Source organism: Apium graveolens, unplaced genomic scaffold (genome assembly GCF_009905375.1).
Source record: "Apium graveolens cultivar Ventura unplaced genomic scaffold, ASM990537v1 ctg3086, whole genome shotgun sequence".
Lineage (NCBI taxonomy): Eukaryota > Viridiplantae > Streptophyta > Magnoliopsida > Apiales > Apiaceae > Apium > Apium graveolens.
The window spans coordinates 25156-45762 of record NW_027417933.1 but is presented as its reverse complement, the minus strand read 5'-3'; the positions used below and the strand labels follow the sequence as shown (position 1 = coordinate 45762).

Genomic DNA, 20607 nt, shown 5'->3' with positions numbered 1-20607 from the left:
GTAGCTGTATCCACTTCAAGAACTCCTGCTACCTTGACATGTGGATATCTCTGGGTTAGATACTGATATTCATTAGCAGCCATCAGTTCAATTAGATCATAAGCTTTCTCATAGCTCTTTGCCCATAATGCTCCGCCTGATGCTGCATCTAGCATGGGTCTGGACTGTGCTCCCAACCCATTGTAAAAACAAGTGATGATCATCCAATTAGGCATTCCATGATGAGGACACTTCCTAAGCATCTCCTTGTAGCGCTCCCAAGCTTTATATAAAGATTCTCCTGATTGCTGCACAAATTGAGTAAGAGCATTCCGGATTACAGCAATCTTCGCCATAGGGAAGAATTTAGTAAGAAACTTCTGAGCAAGATCTTCCCAAGTAGTAATCGAACTAGCTGGTAGAGAGTGTAACCAGCTCTTAGCCTTGTCTCTCAGAGAGAATGGAAAAAGTCTCAGCTTAATAGCATCTTCAGAAACACCATTGAACCTGAAGGTGTCGCAGATCTCTATGAAATCCCTAATGTGCGTATTGGGATCTCCCGTTAGAGAACCCCCAAACTGGACTGAATTCTGCACCTATTGAATTATGCCAGGCTTGATCTCAAAGGTATTAGCTGTGATAGCTGGCCGGACAATGCTAGATTGAATGTCATTGATCTTGGGTTGAGAAAAATCCATCAAGGCTTTCGTTCGTGCTGCTGGATCTCCCATTGTAATGAGTACCTGAAACACAAACAAATAAACCGTGAAAGTAAAAGAATTCGAGTCAGTGAACTTTAACGACCACTGATGACAAGCAGATAAACTAAAAATTAACACCGAGTCCCCGGCAGCGGCGCCAAAAACTTGTTAGGGCGAAAACACGCGCTAATATTCACGCAAGTATATGCGTTCGCAAGTAGTATAAGATATAAATCAGATTTGTTCCCACAAAGACTGGTTTAAGTTAAGTTAAATTTATGCACCTGTGCAACAATGTATGGTTATCGCTCAATGCTAAGACAAATAACAAATTGGGTTTTGATTAAACTAAGAGATTATACTACATAACATTAACTAAGAGAATTGAGGTTAAATTACTACATATGACAAACATGGGATTCTAACTTCATTAAATACTTCATTCAATAGCCTTATTGTTCTTAACCTTAGCATGTGATGGTGATGACACTAATCAGATAACACGAAACCAATAAACGCCAACTTTCGTTGCACGAGTACCATTCTACCAGACATCCACAAAAGAGATAGAAGCTAAATAGGCACCAATTATATTGAGACCCTATATTTCTATAGAATTTGACAACATAACGGTTTAAGCACAAGTTATCCATAATGATTACATAGGGCAAGTAAAACAGTTAGAGTTACCTATTAATCATGCATACACATACATGAACCTATGCTAGCGTGGCAAGTTCTAAACCTCTATATTCACTGTCGCATCAATAGAGATTAACACGCTATCTTATATGTTAGCTAGCACATAAGATGAATAAGCACAACCAATACTAGTATATCAATCAATCACCACACACCAAGATATCGAAACAATTAATTATTGAAATCCATAAGTAAATCCGCTAGAACCCCATGACAACGATTAGCCCATAATCGAACTCATCGTCACCATGGGTTCCAATGAAAGCATGGTAAAAACAAGGTCTTAATAAACTGAATAATGATTAAAGTACGAATAAACGAGATCTAAGTTCAACAAGAACGAAAACGAGCATCCAAAGTTACAACTAATTCAAAAAATCACAAGTTGAAAACAAGATCTTCTTTTTTGGAGTTGTTCTGTGCTTTTAGGTCTTCTCCTTGGTATCCCAATCTTCCCGGATGATGAAACCCCTTTTTCTTAAGTATATATACGCCCCTAGTGGACCTGGACCTTAAAATCGTCAAATTCCACTCAAAAAGGCTTTTTCAGCGAAATCAGCGATCAGCCGCGCCCTGACCGGCCGCTCAGCTCTCCTGAGCGGGCGCTCAGCTACTGACTGGGAAAATTTCTGATGAATCTTGTTTTGGCCATAACTTGAGTTCTACTCATCAGAATTAGGCGATTCAACTGCCCACGCGAAGCTAACGAGAAACTCTACAACTTGACAATGTCCTTGGCTTCAAATTATGATCACTTTTTATCATATTTCCTTTAAAAGCTCTTTTCTTCATGTAACTGATACCTGAAATGCAATAACACAATAACACATCAAAATACCCACAACTTGAGTCCAAAACACCAATTTAAGCTTGTAATAAAGCATTCCAAGTGGATATAAAATTCACTTATCACACCCCCAAACTTAAATCGATGCTTGTCCTCAAGCATAAACAGACTCAAAACTTTAGAACAAACCTAATGCATGAATGCAACTACGTGAATGCAACTAAATGATAATGCAATCGATTCCCTCAGAATAAACACAACCTAATGAATAAGCCAATGCCTCTAAGAATGCAATGACTTTAAATAAAGCTCGAATAAATCCCAAAAACCAACTCACAAACCAGAAACGTGCGTGTGTGGAATGCTTAACAGATATCTCTCGATACTAGATCAATAACCATAACTTATGTATCATCGAAACAATCAAAAGTTTATAAACAGAATAGACAATAAACGCATTATGACTCACAACACCTCTTTTCTACTAGAGTTATACAAGGATTCACACTATTATTGAACACATAACAAAGATGCTTATTTGATCGTGCAATGAATGAGGTCCCAAAAGACTTATACAATAATACCCATGTAGCGAGCGTTAGGTTAGCGGATCCCAGACTATAAAATCCTTAGGTCACTAGGCACAAAGTCCCCTAAGAACTTAATAACTCGAATACCAAAAAGCCCACTCGTGATCAATTGTGCATTGAAACCATATTCTCTTTTTTTTCTCTTTTTTTTTCAATTTCTGAGCAAGTGCGTTTCGCTTCATCTTACTCAACCCTAGTCTACTCGCATACAATACGAGCCGACTACTAGCCATTTGACGCCTAGCCACAACTAGCAATGAATTCCAATTTTTATCTCCAATTTTTATCTATTCATGTCTTTTATCATTAAGAGCCTATCATGGATTCTAAGCATAAGCAATAGATTAACCTCGAAAACCATCAAACCATGACAACAATCTAGCCCTTAAGCATATTCTAAGACTTAGTGAAATTACAAATGTTTTTAGCCTGCAAATCAATTTATTAGGACTTAAACATCCCTCTATTCGTCATCACCACACTCAAATCAACATCAACTTATCAAATATCATAGTTCATCTTAAGGGATCATGCTAAATATGCATGCAAATGCAACTATATGAAATCACATAAAAACAAACAAATATGTCATAAATAAACAATCATGCAAAAATATGAATGAACTACAACTAAACACGCAACATGAATCTATATAAATCTATATGGACACACACTACTAATCCTTACATTATCACCCCCAAACTTAAAATTTTCAATGTCCTCATTGAAGGTAATAATAAGGATTTCAGGCATACCTAGTTAGTGGAAGAATCACCCTCGTCGGGTGGAGGATCAGGTGGCCAATCAACCTCACCACCAGTGTCTCGAACAACAGTACCGAAAACATGTGTCAAATCTGCAGCAAAACGACGGTGAATATCGTGCATGGCCTCAATTCGCCTAATTACTCGCCTGTACTGCTCATCACCAACACCAGTCATATCAACTACCTGCTGTATATGAAAAGAACCCTCTATAGGCATTAGAGGATCTGTTCGGCTACCCTCTACATCATCAAAGATATATCCCAACCCCTTGTCAGGGGATGCACCTAAGAATAAATAACTTAAGTGATCTGGCTTTCGGTTGAGCTCAAGTATGAGAGCTTCTTGAATAAATGGTTCAAAATGCTCCTGAGAAATTTTCAGCTCTGCTAACCCAAGAGAATCGAATGGCATATCCAACTTCTTCTCCCACGGAGGTGCATTCAAAACCTACAGTTGCTCTATTTTAAAGCACTCCCCTTTAGCTGTGGGTAACTTTATTTCCTTGAACACATTAAAAGTGACCTTTTGATTGTTAACCTTCATCGAAAGCTCTCCCTTTTGCATATCGATCATAGTTCGGCCTGTAGCCAAGAATGGACTTTTGAAGATGATGGGAATCTTCTTATCTTCCTCGAAATCAAGAATTACAAAGTCAGCAAGGAAGAAGAGTTTATCCACCTTGACCAAGACATCCTCCACTATACCTCGTGGATAAGCGATGGAAAGATCAGCTAGTTGCAATGTCATGTATGTTGGTTTCGGATCAGGCAGACCAAGCTTCTTAAAGATAAATAAGGGCATGAGATTGATGCTAGCTCCTAAATCACATAAACACTTGTTGAACGACAAGTTTCCGATGGTGCAAGGAATAGTGAAGCTTCCAGGATCTTTAAGCTTCGGAGGCAACTTCTGTTGCAGCACAGCACTGCATTCCTCCATTAGAACCACGGTCTTTAAGTCATCGAGCTTCACTTTCCGAGAGAGAATACCTTTCATAAACCTCGCATAGCTAGGCATCTGTTCAAGAGCTTCAGCGAAAAGTATGTTGATATGAAGTTTCTTGAACACCTCCAAAAACTTCTCAAACTGCTTATTTGGCTTTTTCTTCTGCAACCTCTTTGGAAAATGAGGTGGAGGATAGATATGTTTCTACCCTGTATTACCCTCAGGAGGAGTGTGTTCCACAGTAGTCTTTCTTGGTTCCACCTTTACTTCCTTCTCACATCTTCTTTAACCACAACTGTATTTTCTGAAACTTGAGATTTTTCAGGCTCTTCGTCTTGCTGAACTTGGGGGCTTGTGACCTTTCCAGACCTTAAGGTGATGGCATTCACCTGTTCTTCAAATTCCCTTTTGCCTGGATTTGTTTCTGTATCAGTAGGAAGCGTTCCTGGTGGTCGATTCAATAAGGCGTTAGCAATTTGCCCTATTTGGTTCTCCAGATTCTTGATAGGAATAGCCTAGCTTTGGCATATAAGAGCCTGGTTTTTGAACATAAGCCTCAACTCCTCCAATTTAGATTTTTCATTCGAATGACCTACATCATGAGTTTGAAGTTGGAGTTGTTATCTTGATGCGAGTTGCTGCTGAAAACCAGGAGGATTGAATTCTTTATTTTCAAACTGCTGGAACGGCTGTTGTATCGCATTCTGATTGTTGTTCCAGCTAAAGTTAGGATGATTCCAATTGTCAGGATGATAAGTGTCTGGAACTGGTTGCTGTGATCTCTGAAAGTTACTCATAAACTGAGCTGAGTCACTAGATATAGCGCATTGTTCCGTCGCATACGGACCTGCACACAGCTCACAAACACTAATTATCTGCTTAACACCATAGTTAGCCAGAGAATCGATCTTCATAGACAACGCCTTTAGTTGAGCAGTGATAGCTTTAGCTGTATCCACTTCAAGAACTCCTGCTAACTTGCCATGTGGATATCTCTAGGTTGGATACTGATATTCATTAGCAGCCATCAGTTCAATTAGATCATAAGCTTCCTCATAGCTCTTTGCCCATAATGCTCCGCCTGATGCTGCATCTAGCATGGGTCTGGACTGTGCTCCCAACCCATTATAAAAACAAGTGATGATCATCCAATCAGGCATTCCATGATGAGGACACTTCCTAATTATCTCCTTGTAGCGCTCCCAAGCTTCATATAAAGATTCTCCTGATTGCTGCGCAAATTGAGTAAGAGCATTCCGGATTGCAGTTGTCTTCACCATAGGGAAGAATTTAGTAAGAAACTTCTTAGCAAGATCTTCCCAAGTAGTAATCGAACCAGCTGGTAGAGAGTGTAACCAGCCCTTAGCCTTGTCTTTCAGAGAGAATGTGAAAAGTCTTAGCTTAATAGCATCTTCGAAAACACCATTGAGCCTGAAGGTGTCGCAGATCTCTATGAAATCCCTAATGTGCGTATTGGGATCTTCCGTTAGAGAACCCCCAAACTGGACTGAATTCTGCACCCATTGAATTATGTCAGGCTTGATCTCAAAGGTATTAGTTGTGATAGCTGGCCGGACAATGCTAGATTGAATGTCATTGATCTTGGGTTGAGAAAAATCCATCAAGGCTTTCGTTCGTGCTGCTGGATCTCCCATTGTAATGAGTACCTGAAACACAAACAAATAAATCGTGAAAGTAAAAGAATTCGAGTCAGTGAACTTTAACGACCACTGATGACAAGCACATAAACTAAAAATTAACAACGAGTCCCCGGCAGCGGCGCCAAAGTTAGGGCGAAAACACGCGCTAATATTCACGCAAGTATACGCGTTCGGAAGTAGTATAAGATATAAATCAGATTCGTTCTCACAGAGACTTGTTTAGGTTAAGTTCAATTTATGCACCTATGCAACAATGTATGGTTATCGCTCAATGCTAAGACAAATAACAAATTGGGTTTTCATTAAACTAAGAGATTATACTAAATAATATTAACTAAGAGAATTGAGGTTAAATTACTATATATGACAAACATGGGATTCTAACTTCATTAAATACTTCATTCAATAACCTTATTGTTCTTAACCTTAGCATGTGATGGTGATGACACTAATCAGATAACACGAAACTAATAAACGCCAACTTTCGTTGCACGAGTACCATTCTACCAGACATCCACAAAAGAGATAGAGGCTAAATAGGCACCAATTATATTGAGACCCTATATGTCTATAGAATTTGACAACATAACGGTTTAAGCACAAGTTATCCATAATTATTACATAGGGCAAGTAAAACGGTTAGAGTTACCTACTAATCATGCATACACATAGATGAACCTATGCTAGCATGGCAAGTTCTAAACCTTTATATTCACTGTCGCTTCAATAGAGATTAACACGATATCTTATATGTTAGCTACGCACATAAGACGAATAAGCACAACAAATACTAAGATATCAATCAATCACCATGCAGCAAGATATCGAAACAATTAATTATTGAAATCCATAAGTAAATCCGTTAGAACCCCATGACAACGATTAGCCCATAATCGAACTCATCGTCACCATGGGTTCCAATGAAAGCATGGTAAAAACAAGGTCTTAATAAACTGAATAATGATTAAACTACGAATAAACGAGATATAGGTTCAACAAGAACGAAAACGAGCATCCAAAGTTACAACTAATTCAAAGAATCACAAGTTGAAAACAAGATCTTCTTTTTCGGAGTTGTTCTGTGCTTTTAGATCTTCTCCTTGGTATCCCAATCTTCCCGGATGATGAAAACCTTTTTTTAGTATATATACGCCCCTAGTGGACCTGGACCCTTAAAATCGTCAAATTCCACTCAAAAAGGCTTTTTCAGCAAAATTAGCGAGCTGAGCGGCCCTGAGCGGGCGCTCAGCTACTGACTGGGAAAATTTCTGATGAATCTTGTTTTGGCCATAACTTGAGTTCTACTCGTCAGAATTAGGCGATTCAACTGCCCACGTGAAGCTAACGAGATTCTCTATAACTTGACAATGGCATTGGCTTCCAATTCTGAACATTTTTTATCATATTTCCTTTTAAAGCTCTTTTCTTCATATAACTGATACCTGAAATGTAATAACACAAAAACACATCAAAATACCAACAACTTGAGTCCAAAACACCAATTTAAGCTTGTAATAAAGCATTCCAAGTGGATATACAATCCACTTATCAAACACAACCAATGATCCAACTTCCTTAAGTGAACCAGGTATTGAAGCAACTCCTGAAAGATTAAATCAACTAGAATCTGTAGAGATAGTCTACCATACCTTCTTGAAAGAACACATATTGTTATATTTCATGATAGATGGAAGGGTTTACCATATAAGGGAAAATGCTATACCACTGAAGTATTTTGAGGAATTAGAACATGTTTTATTCTTACTTCAAGTGTAGGACAGAATAACAGAAAGTGCTGTAAATTATTTGAAGACTCAAATTCAGAGACAAAAGAAGCTTTATTCTGTAAAGTCTGACAGCACATACTGTCCCAAGTACAGAGATCACAAGGGTGATATTATTGATATGAAGCCTAATACTTCAAAGATCAGAACATATCTTGGTATTAAGGGACTTGAATTCAATCTAGAGTCTGACAAAGCCTATGTTATAAGACTAGATCAGGAGTTGAGAAAAGCAAAAATTAATGATCTCAGATATGCTATCTTCCAAACTGGTGAAGATACTACAGAGCTTAAAGATGCTAAAAGGAGGATGATTGATGAACTCAGATATGCTGAGAGATGTTTGTTAAAGAACTATCTCAGAATAACTCCTGACATCGAAGAGATCAGAAAGTGAAGCCAAGTCAAGATCTACAACTGCTCAAATTCTGATGTGTATACAGACTGAAGCTGATTATCAGAAGTTAAAGTTGGTAAAGCTTTAAGGACTGTAAGTTATAGTTATCTAGTTAAATACTCATGCATTTGTACTTAATGTTTTTGACATCATCAAATAGCTATTAAACTTGTATATTATGTTAATTTACAAGTTGGGGGAGATTGTTAGATATATTTGATAATGTCATGTCTAATATGATTTGTGTTTAGTTTTCAGATCTTACTTAAACAGGACAAATCAGTACTTAACTGAAATCGGCACTTATACTGAAGTCAGAACTTAAGTTATCAGAACTTAAGGTTCAGGAGATATTTATCAGTAGATAATATCAGGACTTAAAGAAAACCCGGATGGGTTTAGTAACCTCAGTCGGGGTTAGTCTTCACTAGAATTTTCTTTAGTAATCTAGAATATAAATTAAGAACCCAATAAATATCCCATATTCTAGGGTTCATAGCGATGCCAATCATGCCGGCATCATCTCTAAAATTCGATTAGAGAATTTTATGTGTCACAGTAATATCGAAATTCAACTCAATGATTTTCTCATGGCCAAATATATCATTTTAAATATTGGATATGAGTACACATACATATTAATTAGTGCCACGATAGATGTAAACACGGGCGGAAATCCATACGTACATGTAAAAGTTATAATGGGTATTGCTTCGCCTTTCTTTTCTTCCACTCGCGTGAGGCTTCCACAATGGCTAGTTTGTTGCTATTTGGATTTTATTGAATTATTATGAATATGTTTGGTAAATATTATTTAATTTTAATTTTATTTTATGTTCTGTATTATTTGTCATGTTATTAATCCTTTGTTTCTGCTAGAAGGACAACATATGGTCCTTGTCGTTAATTTTGTTAATTATCTAGTTTAATGTTATTTAACTGTATTTTTTTTACCTTATCTTTATTCTCAAAATTCTTTAAAATAGTTAACAAGCAATTTAAAACATATAGTATAAACAGACCGAACCGACACACGAAATAACCTTTTTTTTCTGTTCCGCTATGTAGAAAATCCTTATTTATGGCATACCACAAAAAATGAATGACATTCAGTTATAAAAAACATAGACACTTCATCCAAAAAAAATGTTCAGCAGAACCCCAAATAGGGTTCGGAACCCTAAATAGGGTTCTGAACCCCAAATGGGGTTGGGGTCAACATAAAATGCTACTTTCCAAGTAAATGCTATTTTTTTTAACCACGTCTCGACATAAAATTAGTTCAACTACTTTTTTGAAGTAAATGGTGTTTTTTAACCGCATCGTTCAAGGATTAAAACATATCAGAAAAGGAATTGATTCCATGTTGGTATAAACAGACCGAACCGACACACGAAAAAACCTTTTTTTTCTGTTCCGCTATGTTGAAAATCCTTGTTTACGGCATACCACAAAAAATGAATCACATTCAGTTATAAAAAATATAGACACTTCATCCAAAAAATATGTTCAGCTGAACCCCAAATAGGGCTCGACATAAAATTAGTTCAACTACATTTTTGAAGTAAATGGTGTTTTTTAACCGCATCGTTCAAGGATTAAAACAGATCAGAAAATGAGTTGATTCTATGTTGGTATAAACAAACCGAACCCACACACGAAAAAACCTTTTTTCTGTTCCGCTATATAGAAAATTTGTTTACGGTATACCACAAAAAATGAATCACATTCAGTTATAAAAAACATAGACACTTCATCCAAAAAAAATGTTCAGCAAAACCCCAAATAGGGCTGGGTTTCGAGGGGACATTATGCAGAGGGATTGGGGGTTGGCATCCATAAATTGGGGTTTTGGGCTCTCTCGTATATCGAGATCTATCATCAAATAGGTGGTTAGCCAGCAGAGCAATGCTATATAAAGTACATGTATGACTTAAATTAAGATTAAAAATACTGAAAAGTTCAAATTTTATATCCAAAGTACATATAACTCACTATTCCATGATCTAGTCTAGATGTAAAAATTTTCTGGGACTCCATGACGTGTATGACTTAAATTAGCATATGTCACTTTCTTCATTACCCTTATGTGCTGAGGCTGCGAGATAGAATAACCATAACAGAGCTATAAATTTTACACTAAGACCTGTAAAATCAATGTGATAAATAAAAGATTAAAAGTAATACTTACTTCAGAAAAAAAAACCCTTATAGACATAACACCCAAATTTAGTATCAAACACCCTCATATTAAGGACACTCACACCTTCGAGCCAAACACCCTAATCTTCCGGACACACCCAGGTTTTTGTCAAACACCTCTATATTGTCTACACCCCATTTAACACCCGTTATATTTTGGACGACAACCCCAGTATTATAAACACCCCCAAAAATTCATAAACAGTAGTTTCTGCAGTACACAAACAACTCCAGTACACAAATCCAATATACATAAAGTACACACATGGAGAGCAAAGCCGAACTAGGTTCAAACAACAAAGCAAAATTAAGTTCAAACAACAAATCTAGAGTAACCTGCGTTTACTCAACTAAATTCCATGCGTTCACTCCTGAACTCCATGTATTCATCAAAAATCATTAAAGGCTCAAAGCTTAACCTCGTACCTTACGGGTCTCACTGTTTCCTCATCATAGGAACAGGCCAGGGGTTACCCCCACAGTGATTTGGTCATCATGATTTAGTTATCCCATTGAACCTAGTTCTTGGGATCTCCAGTCAGCAATGGTTGGGTGTCCACCATGATGCCGTTAAGCAATAGGCTTAAGCCCCATCCCTCTCGATGATTTCTCAACCACTTCTTTTGATAACCCTTTGGTTAGTGGATCCGCGATATTATCTTTTGACGGTATATAGCCAATAGTGATAATTCCGGTTGAGATCAATTGTCTTATGGAACTGTGTCATCATCAAATATGACGAGACTTTCTATTATACATCGTGCTCTGTGTTCTGCCAATAGCGGATTGACTATCACAGTGAATCCCTATTGCAGTTACAGGCTTTGGCCATCTTGGAATATCCACCAGAAACTGACGTAGATATTTAACCTCTTCAGCGCATTTATCTAGTGCCACAAACTCAGCTTTCATCGTGGAATGAGTTATCACCGTTTGTTTTGAGGATTTCCATGATATTGCCGCTCCAACTAATGTAAAAACATAGCCGCTCGTAGACTTAAGTGCTTTCTTGCTAGATATGCAATTTACGTCAGTATATTCTTCTAATACTGCTGGGTATCTACCATAGTGCAGTGCATAGTCTCGAGTTCCCCTCAAGTACCTTAGTACCCTTATGATCGCTTTCCAGTGATCAGCTCTCGGATTACTCGTAAACCTACTCAACTTGCTAATTGAGTATGCAATGTCTGGTCTTGTACAGCTCATGAGGTACATCAGACTACCAATTATCCTCGAGTATTCCAATTGGGAAACAGCTACACCTTTGTTCTTGGATAGGTGCAAAGTCATATCCACAGGTGTCCTAGCTTTCTTAAAGTCATCCTTAAGAAACTTCTCAAGAATCTTGTCAACATAATGTGGTTGACTTAATGCGAGACCCTCTGATGTTCTAGAAATTTGAATTCCCAGAATTACATTTGCTAGTCCCATGTCTTTCATGTCGAATCTTGATTTCAACATATCCTTGGTAGATTTGATCACTTTATCATTGCTTCCGGCAATAAGTAGATCATCTACATATAGTGTCATCATGACATAGCCACTCTTGTTATCCTTGTACTAGGCACAGCTATCACATTCATTAATTTTGAAGCCATTGGCTAGCACGACCTCATCAAATTTTTTAAGCCATTTCATAGGCGCTTGCTTCAAACCATACAATGATTTCACCAATCTACAGACTTTTCTTTCTTGTCCTGGGACAACAAACCCTTCGGGTTGTTCCATATAGATTTCCTCATCTATGTCTCCATTTAGGAAAGCTGTTTTCACATCCATTTGATGTACAGTTAAATTACGCATTGCAGCAATAGCAAACATCATCCTTATGGACGTTATTCTCGTTACAGAAGAGTATGTATCAAAGTAATCAAGGCCTTTTTATTGCTTGTATCCTTTAATCACAAGTCTGGCCTTATACTTATCAATAGTGCCATCAGTTTTCAACTTCTTCTTGAAAACCCACTTGCTACCTAATGGTTTGCAACCAGTTGGCAAGTCCACTAATTCCCAAGTATGATTCTGCATAATTGAATCAACTTCATTCTTGATGGCCTCTTTCCACATAGGCCCATTAGGTGAGGTAACCGCCGCCTTATAGGTTTTTGGGTCACCTTCTTCGAGCAAATAGGTCATACAATCAGACCCATATGATTTCTCCGTTCATTGCCTTTTGCTCCTTCTCACTACCCCCACATTTTGTCTTCACTTTCGTCACTCTCAATATCATCATCTACAGACTCATGAGATCGTTTAGATGTCGTAGGTGGTTGGTTTCCTGGAGTACAGGGAAACATCATCTCAACAAATGAGGCATTCCTTGATTCCATAATGGTATTCTTTTGAATATCGGCAATCTTGGATTCATGAACAAGAAACCGATACGCAGTACTGTGTGGAGGATATCCGATGATGATACAATCCACAGTCTTAGGACCTATCTTCACCTTCTTCGGTGTAGTGATCAGTACCTTTGCAAGGCACCCCCACATGTTCAGGTGTTGGTAACTTGGTTTCTTTTTCTTCCATATTTCATAAGGACTTACATCCTTATTCTTGCACATCGTAATATTTAAAATATTATTTGCGCTTAAGATTGCTTCTTCCCACATCGATTGTGGAAGCCCAGAGCTTAACAACATCGCTTTCATCATCTCTTTCAGAGTGCGATTCTTCCTTTCAGCCACACCATTTGATTGAGTGGAGTATAGTGCAGTGACCTCATGAATTATACCATGTTGTGAACAGAATTCCCCAAATGGTTCAACATATTCACCTCCACGATCACTTCGTATCGTTTTGATTTTCTCAGTCTGTTGTGTCTCAACTTCTTCCTTATAGATTTTAAATTTATCTATAGCTTCGTCTTTGCTTTTCAACAAATATACATAGCAGTATTGTGTACAATCATCAATGAATGTAATAACATACTTGTTTCCTCCTCTTGTTGGAGCGGATTTTAAATCACATATGTCGCTATGTATTAGGTCTAGCACTTTGGTGTTCCTTTCCACACGTTTAAATGATGATATCGTTAATTTTGCCTCAACACAAATCTCACACTTATGTTTTGAATCGATAGTAAGTTTAGGTATGTATTCTTTTGCACTTAAACGTCGTAAAGTGTCATAATTTACATGTCCCAATCTAGCATGCCATAAATTAGGAGACTCAAGCAAGTAAGCAGAAAAATTCATCATTTCATTATCGTCCTTAACGGATATTACATTGAGCTTAAAAAGCCCATCGGTTAAATAACCCTTGCCTACAAACATACCACTATTAGACAAAATAACTTTATCTGACTCTATTACAATGTGAAAGCCATGCTTACTCAACAGAGAACCAGACACAAGGTTCTTGCGAATATCAGGCACATAAAGTACATTTTTCAAAGTCAGATTCTTCCCAGAGATCATCTTCAGGATCACCGTGCCTTCACCCTCAATGGTAGAAGTTGCTGAATTCCCCATGTAGAGCTTCTCACCAGCATCGGAAGCTTTGAGGCTAGATAAAACTGCCTTGTCTGAGCAAACATGCCTAGTAGCACCAGTATCAATCCACCATTCATGTGGATTAGAACCGACCAGGTTCACTTCAGAGATCGTAGCACAGAGGTCTATGTCACCCATTTCCTTGGAGATATTATCTACCATGTTTGCTTCTTTCTTCTTGTTGGGCTTCTTGCAGTCAGAAGACCTATTACCAACTTTATCACAGTTGTAGCACTTCCCTTGAAATTTCGACTTCGAAATCCCTCCCTTGGGTGCCAGCTTTGCCCCTTTACCAGAATTAGTCTTCTTGGGCTTGGAGCTTTGAGCATGTTCCACTATGTTTGCCTTCTCAGTGGAAACGTTAACTTTCTTCTTGGACCCTCTGTTGTCTTCTTCAATACGAAGTCTAACAATAAGATCCTCCACAGACATCTCCTTTCTCTTGTGCTTAAGGTAGTTCTTGAAATCTTTCTGTTAGATATATTTGATAATGTAATGTCTAATATGATTTGTGTTTAGTTTTCAGATCTTACTTAAACAGGAAAATCAGTACTTAACTGAAATCAACACTTATACTGAAGTCAGAACTTAAGTTATCAGAACTTAAGATTCAGGAGATATTTATCAGAAGATAATATCATGACTTAAAGGAAACTTTCAGATAAGGAAGTCGGCTGATTGAAAGGAAAGAAGATCAAGACAAACGTAAGAAGAGATATGCATGAAGAAGGAATTCTATGAAGAATAGAATACTTGGAAGAAAAGATAACTGATTGATATATTTTAGGAAGCAAAATTATGTTCCATATCAATTAACGATTATCTTGTAATTGTGTAATATATAAACACAGACATAGGGTTTACACTATAAGTGTTATCATTATCGAGAATATTATTCATTATAACCCTATATTCAATACTGAGAATTTGTTCATCACTGAGAGAGGACAGTTCTACATTGTAACAGAGTTTAATAAAGTTTGTTTTCTGTTATTTGTGTTCTTTGAATTCAATTTGATTGTGCTATGCACTATATTCAACCCCCTTCTACAGTGTGTGTGACCTAAAAAGTGGTATCAGAGCCTATCTGTTAACACACAAACAGTTTAAGATCCAAAAACTATCATGTCTGAAGCGGAAACTCCAACCAAGCCCACCAAAACTGAAGAACCCCCAAAGACATAAATCCATAGTCGATATGAGGCTATTAGAGTTCCCATACTGAAACCATCTGAATATCCCATATGGAAGGTGAGGATGACTATGTTTCTGGAAGCTACAGATCCAGAATATCTTGACAGAATCAATGAAGGACCTCACAAGCCAACAAAACTCGTTGTTGTAGTTGCATGTGAAGCAGCAAAGTCTGTACCAAAGGAGATGAGTGATTACACTGCTGAAGATATCGCATCAATTGCTAAGGATGCTAAGGTACGACACTTGCAGCATAGTGCCATTGACAATATAATGTCAAACAGGGTAATTAACTGCAAGACTGCAAAGGAGATATGGGATGCCTTGGAGACAAGATGCCAGGGAACTGATTCGATTAAAAAGAATAGGAAGACTATACTCACTCAAGAGTATGAACACTTTGACTTAAAGCCTAATGAGTCATTGACTGATTATACGACAGATTTGTCAAACTCTTAAATGATTTGTCACTAGTTGATAAGGAGTATGATCTTGAAGATTCAAACCTTAAATTTCTGTTAGCTCTTCCTGAAAGTTGGGATTTGAAGGCCACAATTATAAGAGACAACTATAACCTTGAAGAAACAACTCTTGATGAAATTTATGGGATGCTCAAGACTCATGAATTTGAGATGGAACAGAGAAGCAAGAGGAAAGGAGGAAAGTCAAGGACGGTTGCTCTTAAGGCTGAGGAAGAATCCCCCAAAGCAGCCACCTCAAGGAAAGGCAAGGGAAAAGCGCTCATCACAAAGTCTGATACTGAGTCATCAAATTCTGATAGTGATGATGACTCAGAAACTGAAAGCTTGCCTGAGATGGATGCTGATGAAGAGATGATGAAGCTTTGTGCTCTTATGGTGAAAGGAATCACAAGGATTGCATACAGAAAGTTCAGGAAGGGAAATTAGTTTTCCTGGAAAGTTGCAAGTTCTGATAAGAAGAATTTCAGAAAATCTGAAGGCAAAGGAGGGAAGTCTGACAGAGGAGATTACACAAATGTCAAATGCTACAACTGTGGTGAGAAAGGCCACATATCTCCTGATTGCAAGAAATTAAAGAGTGACAAAGGAAAGGCTCTTGTCATAAAGAAGAAAAGCTGGACAGACACTTCAGATTCTGAAAGTGAGGTGAACTATGCCTTGATGGCAAATGTTGATAGCAGTTCTGAAGCTGCTGAGTTAAAGGTACCTCAAACTACTTATGCCTTTCATACTGATGACATTAATGAGTTGAGAAGATATCTTAAAACCATGTTCATTAGTTATAGAGATCAAACTTTAACATGTGAAAGATTAACTTCTGAAAATCTTGCTTGTAAAAAGAGGAATGATTATTTAGAAAAAGAGTTAGTCATGTTTCATCAAACTCAGAAAGATAGAGATGATGCTTTCTATGTTAGGGATGAATTACTTAAGATGAATGAATCTCTAAAAACTGAGTTAGAAAAAGAAAGAGAGGTTATCAGGACTTGGACTAACTCTGGAAGAACAACTCAGAATTTGTTAAGTAGTGGAAACTAGAAATAGGGCTTAGGTTATGGAGATGATAAGAATGGTACAGGAAGTGTAGAAATTAAGCCTATAGTTGTTAAACAAAAGCCAAAGTTAAAACCTGTTAAGTTTGTAGCTGTAAAGTCTGATATTGAGAAATCAGAAGTTAAAGAGGAATTAACTTCTGACAAACTAAAACAGGAAAAGACAACTGAAGTTAACGTAGGCTTAATGACAAAGAAGCAGCTTAACCATAAGCTGAAAAATGTTAAGAATGTAAACAAGGTAAAGTCACCTAGGAAAAATAGGAATGGAAAGGAAGGTGTGAATAAAAGCAATGATTATAAGCCGGTTCCTAATGCTCCTAGAAAAATATGTCATAACTATGGAAGTTCTAACCATCTGGCTTCTTTTTGCAGGAAGAATAAGAATATAAACTCCTTACCTTCAAAATCAGGAGTTAAGAGTCAGTCTGTTAGATATAGGCCACAAAATCCTTATTTTCACTGTGGTAGTTTATGGCATTCCATTTATACTTGTAAGGAATATCATAGTTTGTACTATGATTATTATCAAATAAAACCTTCTTTAAAAAAAGTTAACATTGTTCCTTCTAGTGTAAGTTCTGATACAAAGTCTGATAGTGTAAATGCTGATAAGAAAAATGTTAACATAAACTCTGATGATAAATCCGTTGCAAATGTTAACAAACTTAATAAGGCCAAAGGATACAAGCAAGTCTGGGTCCTTAAAACTAATCATTAATGGTCTTTGTGCTTGCCGGGCAACAGGAAAAACATCCTAGTTCTGGACAGTGGATGTTCAGGACATATGACTGGAAATAAAGCCCTGCTATCAGACTTTGTGGAGAAAGCTGGCCCCAGTGTTTCTTATGGAGATGGCAACATTGGAAAAATACTGGGATATGGCAATATCAATCTTGGGAATGTCATCATTAAAGAAGTAGCTCTGGTCTCGGGACTTAAACACAATCTGCTGAGTGTTAGTCAAATCTGTGACAGAGGTCATCATGTGGATTTCTTTGAAGAACACTGTGAAGTTGTAAGCAAATCTACAGGCAAAGTTGTTCTGAAAGGATACAGACATGGTAACATTTATGAAGCCAAACTTTTAACAAGTACTGATCGTTCTGCAATCTGTCTGTTAAGTAGAACATCAATTGAAGAAAGCTGGAATTGGCCCAAGAAACTCTATCATTTAAATTTCAATAATATAAATGAATTAGTCAAGAAAGATCTTGTGAGCGGACTGCCAAAATCAGTATTTGCTTCTGATGGCCTTTGTGATTCATGTTAAAAGGCAAAACAAAGAAAATCTTCATTCAAGAGCAAGACTGAATCATCAATTCTTGAGCCTTATCACCTACTGCATGTAGATCTATTTGGTCCAGTGAATGTCATGTCTATTGCAAAGAAGAAATATGCTATGGTCATAGTGGATGAGTTCACCAGATACACATGGGTGTATTTCTTGCACACAAAAAGTGAAACGACATCTATCTTGATTGATCATGTCAAGCAACTGGATAAATTGGTCAAAGATTCTGTGAAGATCATAAGAAGTGATAATGGCACTGAGTTCAAGAATTTGATCATGGAAGAGTTCTGCAAATACCATGGAATAAAGCAGGAATTTTCTTCTCCTGGAACTCCACAGCAAAATGGACTTGTTGAAAGAAAGAATAGAACTCTTATTGAAGCTACACGAACTGTGCTTGATGAAGCAAAGCTACCAACCTATTTTTGGGCTGAAGCTGTGCAAACTACTTGTTTTACTCAGAATGCAACACTCATTAACAAGCATGGAAAGACACCATATGAGATGGTGAAGAAAAAGAAGCCAAATCTGAAGTATTTTCATGTATTTGGATGTAAGTGTTTTGTTCTTAAGACTCACCCTAAACAGCTATCCAAATTTGATTTAAAAGCTGATGAAGGAATTTTTGTTGGATATCCACTTTCCATAAAAGCCTTCAGAGTCTACAATTTAAGAACAAGGGTTGTCATGAAATCTATCAATATCTCCTTTGATGATAAGAAGATTACTGGACTTATAGATTTCAATGATCATGATCAGCTAAGATTTGAAAATGAAAACTTAAATTCTGATACTGAAAATCTTGATAGTCTAAATCCTAATACTACAAACTATGATGGATTAAACTCTGATGTTATTGAAACTGTGGTGACTACACCAAAGGAAGATGCACCTGTGCAGGGGGAGCATACTGAAGAAATAACCACATCTCAAGAAGCATCAGAACATACAACTGACTCTTCAAGTTCTGATTCATCAAGTTCTGATAGTTCAGATAGAAGTTTATATGTAATTGAGAAGTGTGAAGAAAGTTTTCGGGAATTGAAGAAGAGATTGATCACGACACCTGTTTTATCACTTCTAGATGATCAAGGAGAGTTTGTAATCTATAGTGATTATTCTCATAAGGGATTAGGTTGTGTGTTGATGTAGCACAATAAAGTTATTGCATATGCAGGTAGACAACCGAAACCTCATGAGCAGAAGTATCCTACTCATGACTTGGAACTAGCAGTAATAGTATTGCTTTGAAGATTTGGAAACATTATCTGTATGGAGAAAGGTGTGAGATTTATACGGACCATAATAATTTGAAGTATATATTCACTGGGAAAAGCAAATGTAGTGGCAACACGATAAGCAAAAAGGAGAAAGTGAATGTGTTGACTGCACCAGAAGAGTTATCTATAGAATTTCAGAAGTTAGAATTGGAAGTCAGAATTTATAATCCAAAAGGAGCAAGGATGTATAATATAAACTTTCAGCCAGAGTTGTTAGAGAAGATAAAGAGATGTCAAGAGGAGATAATGGATTAGGATGTTAACAGTTTAGTAGGAGGAAAGTTATGCACTCAGAAGAATGATCACGGTATTTTCAGATTTTCTTCCAGAACTTGGATGCCATAAGTGACAGAATTAAAGAATGAGATCCTACAGGAAACTCACAATTCTAAATATTCAATCTATCCAGGAAGTGTCAAGATATACATAAATTTAAAGAATAATAATGGTGGCCATATATGAAAAGGAAAATTTCAGAATGGATTAGTAGGTATTAGGCATTTCAAAGAATTGAAGCGGAGTATCAGAGACCTAGTGGATTATTGCAACTGTTAGAAATGCAGAATGAAAATGGGAGCATATTTCTCTGGATTTTATAGTTGGATTACCAAGGACGAAAGCGAACCACGACGCCATTTGGGTTATAGTGGACAAACTAATTAAGTCAGCTCATTTTCTGCCTATTAATGAAAGATTTTCATTGGACAAGTCGGTAATTGAAGGGGATAGTAGTTCATCATGGAGTCCTCGTGTCTATTGTATTTGACCAAGATTCAAGATTTAATTCAAGGTTCTAGAAAGGTTTCAAGAATGTTTGAGGAGCTAAGTTGAATATGAGTACAACTTATCATCCACAGATTAACGGCCAAAGCTAAAGAACGATCCAGAAAATTGAAGGTATGTTATGTGTTTGTGCCATTGGTTTTAGAAGAAATTGAGATGAAGTTGGAAAAGGTGAGATACTTGGACTAGAGTTGGTATAACAGATGAAGGAAGTTGTCGAGATTATTTAGAAAGGGTTAAGTGCAACACAGGATCGTCAAAGGAAATATGCCTTCAATTTTCAAGAAAACTTCAACCATTTTTATATTTTTACAACCCGGAAGTCTCGGGAAAACTCCTTTGTAACCCAATTTATTTATTCTGAGCATTTTCCATAATTTGACTTTTTCAATCCGGAGTACGGTTTTACCTGTGCGGGTCCCGACGCAAAATTTTTGATACAATATTCGTTTGGTAAATAGATAAAACCCGTATTTTCGAGAAATGAGATATTTTAATTAAACTATAATATTT

General features: G+C 37.1%; 2 non-coding genes across 2 annotated transcripts; both read left to right on the top strand.

Moving 5' to 3' along the window:
- The first annotated feature begins 213 nt into the window (after positions 1-213).
- On the top strand, positions 214-320 carry LOC141700917 (small nucleolar RNA R71). Its single transcript, XR_012566591.1, has one exon. It is a non-coding gene; the product is annotated as a small nucleolar RNA R71 (small nucleolar RNA).
- A 5309-nt stretch (positions 321-5629) lies between these two features.
- On the top strand, positions 5630-5736 carry LOC141700916 (small nucleolar RNA R71). The gene has a single exon (XR_012566590.1). It is a non-coding gene; the product is annotated as a small nucleolar RNA R71 (small nucleolar RNA).
- Positions 5737-20607: the final 14871 nt, after the last annotated feature.